The 6,292-nt window shown below is 29.9% G+C and overlaps 1 long non-coding RNA gene across 1 annotated transcript; it reads left to right on the top strand.

Moving 5' to 3' along the window:
* The first annotated feature begins 1,774 nt into the window (after positions 1 to 1,774).
* LOC144980733 (uncharacterized) lies at positions 1,775 to 5,899 on the top strand. The gene is made up of 3 exons (XR_013646944.1): positions 1,775 to 1,950; positions 2,625 to 2,735; positions 4,860 to 5,899. It is a non-coding gene; the product is annotated as an uncharacterized LOC144980733 (long non-coding RNA).
* The last annotated feature ends 393 nt before the right edge of the window (positions 5,900 to 6,292 follow it).

Here is a 6,292-nt window from a genome sequence, read left to right on the forward strand (position 1 = left end):
CATCATCAACATTATTATTATTATTATTATTATTATTATTATTATTATTATTATTATTATTATTATTATTATTATTATTATTATTATTATTATTATAATTATTATTATTATTATATTATTATTATTATTATATTATTATTATTATATTATTATTATTATTATTTATTATTATTATTATTATTATTATTATTATTATTATTATTATTATTATTATTATTATTTATTATTATTATTATTATTATTATTATTATTATTATTATTATTATTATTATTATTATTATTATTATTATTTATAATAATAGATAGTGGGGGCTTGGCTAAGAAGCTCACAACATTGCCATCCGGACGTATAATGGACCAACACACAAAACTCTGTGTAACCTGAAACGTTTATAGTCTGGTTAATACAGTTTAGAGAGAATTACTCATAAACGTGGATGGCAAAAAACAATAACAAAGACCCGTGTGACGCCAACTTCATTCTATCTATACAGTTGACTGTTTCCTTCTCAACAAAGGGTTCCAAGCAGGGTCAGGACAAAACCAACTACGTAATATAATAATAATAATAATAATAATAATAATAATAATAATAATAATAATAATAATAATAATAATAATAATAATAATAATAATAATAATAATAATAATAATAATAATAATAATAATAATAATAATAATAATAATAATAATAATAATAATAATAATAATAATAATAATAATAATAATAAAACAAGTAGTTGGAGGGATATAGTCTTTGATGTATATATGTACAATATTTCTGATAATAAAAACAAACAAAAAAAATAATAATAATAAATTAAAAATATATATAAGGGCGTTTACTAACAGTTTTGAAAATCACAATCTCAACTCAGCACGGCTAATCTCTTTGCCTCTTACTCTTACGAATGTTGAGAACAAAAGAGTGAAAATGAATCAAATCTGAAAAAGATGTCGACTTGCATCAAAGCTGCTTTTGCTTGACAAAATCCACACAGACTGCCAAGGGGTTTTTAATTCAATCATATCGCTCAGTCTGTGGTGGACTAAGAACAATGTTTACAACAACTTATTTGAGTTTTCCATATATTATGTGTAAACATGTTGCAATAATGGAAATTCAACTTCGGTTAATTGCAACTTCGGTTTATCGCAACATTTTCGCTGATCCCAAGGTGTTGCGATTATATGGAGTGGTCTGTATCATGATATACTTCGAACACCTAGTCATGTACCTATTCATAAATCTCTGGTGCTTCATTTAACTTACTGGATAGAATGATGCACAATAATGGCACAGCATTGACTAATTTTCACGCTTAAACTGGCATTAATGTATTTATTTCTTTAAAATACAAGGCGAAATATTCATGTCTGCTAGATAAGAATAGATAGACTCTAGATCTAAATGTGTTCTAAGAATTTTGCGTTTTAATTTAAAAAAGAACTATTTTAAATATTCTATCTTTAATGTTACACTTTGTGTATTAAAATTTTAGGAGAAAAATGTGATGTACGAAAAGCACTTAGCTTTTGTTCGGTTTTATTATTAGTCTATTTATTTTGTTTTTGTTTTTGTCTTTTTTTTTTTGTTTTGTTTTGTTTTGTTTTTTTTTTTTTTTTTTTTGTTTTTTGTTTTTTGTTTTTATTTTGTTTGTTTGTTGTTTTGTTGTTATTGTTGTTTTATTTCGTTTGTTTTTTGTTTTATTATTCTAGGTTTTACGAATTGTTTGAGTTTGGCACTTTGTAAGCAAAGTAATCTGGCATCCCTGCTCCATTTTTTTCCCCCACTCCATCGATGAAAACAAAAACAACTGTTAACTGTTTCATAAGACGAACGAACACCCAAAATGAGATTGACACTTAAGAAATAAAAGGCTGGTTTGTGAGAGATTTTTCTCGTTATTTAAAGTATTGCAAGCAATATGGTATGACTGATAATTAATGGTGAGTGTAAATTGAAATTATAATGTTTTATTATCAAAGCTGGTCATCAAAAGTAAGGAAGTTTATGGGATATGAATCATAATATTATGATGAATGTAGAAATCATTCCGGAACTGAAACTGAAATGTGTGAGTCGCGAGAGAGTGAATGGATGAAGATCTGAACTTCATATTACATTATACTGTACTGGAACATTTTGACTCTTTTTCTATTTCTTTATCCGCAGTGGCTGTTTTTACAGTCCCGTAAAGAATGTTCTCGGAGCTATTTTTACATTTGAACGGCATCGCTGGTCTATTATTATTATTATTATTATTATTATTATTATTATTATTATTATTATTACTATTATTATTTTTTTTTATTTTTTTTTAAAAAGTAAAAAAGATTCAATGGGAGAAGGATTGCTCAAGGCATGATTCAACTCAAAATATGCAGTAATTGTTTGTTATGACCCAAAAGAGGACAATAGTGAGGACGAGAAATAAAACTTTTACTTTATGATAAAATAAGCTAAAAATCAAAATCAAACAGTACAAGTACAAGTACAAGAGACTCCAAAGGGAGGCCTTCCGAAAGCTCCTACATCCCCAGTATTCTTGTTTTTTTGTAATGTTCTAGGGGGTTTGGGAGAGGGAAAACTGTTTTTTTATAATTTTTCTTCTATTTTTCAGCGTGTGGCTATGTGGCCGACCGCATCCGTCGCTGTTGTAAAGGCAGCAGTGACCAAGATCCCGTCAAGCCGATAGCTGAACGCTCATGTGGTCCCCATGGTAACATGGAAGGTGAGGGATTTTGGTCTTTAATTAACTCACTCAACCCTAACACCGACTATATCCGTAGTTTACCCGGGTTACTTTACCCCAATGACTATTTATTACATTTTTATGAGACAAATTATAGGTGTAGTATCAAAACTAAATTTTAAATATTTACACGTTAATGAGTTAATTGAATAAAACTATCTATGTTACTTGCTCATTTTTAATACATTTTTTTCCCATTTTGAAAAGTAGAAAAAAATCTATAGATAGGATTGAGTGAGTTAACTCCCCTCGACTTTTACAATGATCAGATACTGTGGACTCTGCATGAAGTCAACCCTTCTTGTTTGTTCCAAATTGTCTGGGTTTTTAAAAAAATCTAAGTGAGTTTCCATTGATAATAAGATTAAGCTTTTATATACCACAATATCCACTAAACATGCTCAAAGCGTTTTACAAAGGCTCCCTGACCAGCAGCAACACGTAACGTGACATGACGCCTGTTAGGCGATAATACAATTTCTTCTGACAGAAGCAACACTGTTAACGGCCAGGTACTCATTTTACACTTGAGGACGGTAAGAGACAGTGAGTAAAGTCTTTACAAGGACTCAACTATGTGCCCAGCGAGGCTCGAACCCAGGACCTTCCGATCCGAAAGCGAGTGTCATGCCAAAAGACCACATAGCCGCATAAAATTGATAAAATCAACCAATCTTTCTGGTCCGATGGTTTTCGCTTCGTCAGTATTCCACTGTAATTTGAACTGTCATTATTCAGTAAACAAAGGCACTGATTGCTAAACTCTGTGAACTACATAGCGGTATTTCTGTCAATGGTATGTGTTTGAGTAATGAATATCAATGTGAAATTGAATGTAAGCTTTCTGTCAATGGTATGTGTTTGAGTAATAAATATCAATGTGAAATTGAATGTAAGCTTTCTGTCAATGGTATGTGTTTGAGTAATAAATATCAATGTGAAATTGAATGTAAGCTTTCTGTCAATGGTATGTGTTTGAGTAATAAATATCAATGTGAAATTGAATGTAAGCTTTCTGTCAATGGTATGTGTTTGAGTAATAAATATCAATGTGAAATTGAATGTAAGCTTTCTGTCAATGGTATGTGTTTGAGTAATAAATATCAATGTGAAATTGAACGTAAGCTTTCTGTCAATGGTATGTGTTTGAGTAATAAATATCAATGTGAAATTGAATGTAAGCTTTCTGTCAATGGTATGTGTTTGAGTAATAAATATCAATGTGAAATTGAATGTAAGCATTCTGTCAATGGTATGTGTTTGAGTAATAAATATCAATGTGAAATTGAATGTAAGCTTTCTGTCAATGGTATGTGTTTGAGTAATAGATATCAATGTGAAATTGAATGTAAGCTTTCTGTCAATGGTATGTGTTTGAGTAATAGATATCAATGTGAAATTGAATGTAAGCTTTCTGTCAATGGTATGTGTTTGAGTAATAAATATCAATGTGAAATTGAATGTAAGCTTTCTGTCAATGGTATGTGTTTGAGTAATGAATATCAATGTGAAATTGAATGTAAGCTTTCTGTCAATGGTATGTGTTTGAGTAATAAATATCAATGTGAAATTGAATGTAAGCTGTCTGTCAATGGTATGTGTTAGAGTAATAAATATCAATGTGAAATTGAATGTAAGCTTTCTGTCAATGGTATGTGTTTGAGTAATAAATATCAATGTGAAATTGAATGTAAGCTTTCTGTCAATGGTATGTGTTTGAGTAATAAATATCAATGTGAAATTGAATGTAAGCTTTCTGTCAATGGTATGTGTTTGAGTAATAAATATCAATGTGAAATTGAATGTAAGCTTTCTGTCAATGGTATGTGTTTGAGTTATAAATATCAATGTGAAATTGAATGTAAGCTTTCTGTCAATGGTATGTATTTGAGTTATAAATATCAATGTGAAATTGAATGTAAGCTTCCATTTAATAAACGAAAACAGATAATACAGATGTTTCGGCTTTCCTCTTTATCATCAAACATGAATGAAACACTACAGACGAATGAGATTATATGATAGTGGCATTGTTAATTAAGGCGAATAAACAAAAACAGGTTTAATTTGTAATTTTATACATTTTATCATCTTCAATTTCAGGGAAACAAAACGGCCAAGTCAAGTCGAGTGGCCCGTACACGGCCATGACGAATGACAATGGCCATGTTAATGGCTATGGCAGTGGAGGGGAATTCATCTCCAAATCTAAAGTCAGCTAAAGCTACAAGATTGAGGTTTTATGTTTTGTTTTTTAATTTTCTAAATGTTTTTGTATTTTTATTTTTTAAATTTTTATAATTAATTACCTGTGATAACATGAATTAATGTTTCATGAATTACCACCTTCAACATAACACGGTTTAAAACTGCGTACGATTTTCAATTTATTCAGGTCTGTGATAAATTATAATTAATTCAAATTAAGCTCAACCTGCCTATATTTTATTTTCTTATCTCCCTTTACAGATGCCATGCCTTACTGACTTGACTTAATGCCTTACACTCTCACTCTCAATATTAATATTAAGGCACAAATAATATATGATGATAATATACGGTTCTTACACTATTGCTTTTTGGAATTCCGGACATGTTCCCAACTGTTGCATGAGCTTGTGAGTGTGTGGTGGAAACAAAGTTCGATTTCCAAAATGCAAAAGAGTGTAAAAAATCATTTAATCTACCCCTCAATTGAATCCTATTTCATCATCTTTGAATAAAAGACAACTTCAAAAACATTTAAATGATACTTCTTTTGAAACAATCTGATTTTTAGAGAAATTTAACGTTTGATAATCTGACGTCAAAAATTATTATTGTAAACTTGATATCATTACAAGTTGCTATTTAGGGAGAGGGGTGGAATCATATATCATTTTTTTTTTTTTTCATTTATTGAAAATTTTAAAAACTAATTTTAATATTCGATCCTTCAATAATATTCGAGACAATATTATAACGTAGGGAGGCCAGGTGTATTTTGTGAAGTCACATTTTCCGCCCTTTTCAATAGAAATTGTGAAACTTAAGGCAAAAGCATACCTGCCAACCCTTCCTCTTTTGACAGAATCATTCCTATTTTCTCTCTTCCTTTTTCACTATTCCGCCATTGTCTCTTAAATTCCGATTTTCAAAAATAATGATAATGGTAAGAAGAAAAAAAAATGGAGGCTGGGGCTTTTAAAATATGAATTTTTTAAGAATGATTGTGCCAAAAGGGAAGTTAATTAGGAAAATTTGTTGCACTCCTTTCCCCCTCCCTCTTTCCATTACCTAATACATTTGATATGTAGTTTTGCCAGCTCTGCCCGAATACTGTCTTTATGTGTTTGATGGCAAAGTTGGTGGTCATTTTGATACAGAATTATCCATTGTTAAAAGATTCCTATTTTTTGTCTCACATTCCTATTTTCTGACCTTCTGATTCCACCTTTGGAATATGAAGGGTTGGCAGGTCTGCAGAAGATGATGAATTCTGAAAGGAGACAGACCGTCTTTAAAAAGCTTTCACATTCTACACGTATTTCTTTCAG

Source organism: Berghia stephanieae, chromosome 10, assembly GCF_034508935.2.
Source record: "Berghia stephanieae isolate SIO BIC M18660-M18661 chromosome 10, UCSD_Bste_1.3, whole genome shotgun sequence".
NCBI lineage: Eukaryota > Metazoa > Mollusca > Gastropoda > Nudibranchia > Aeolidiidae > Berghia > Berghia stephanieae.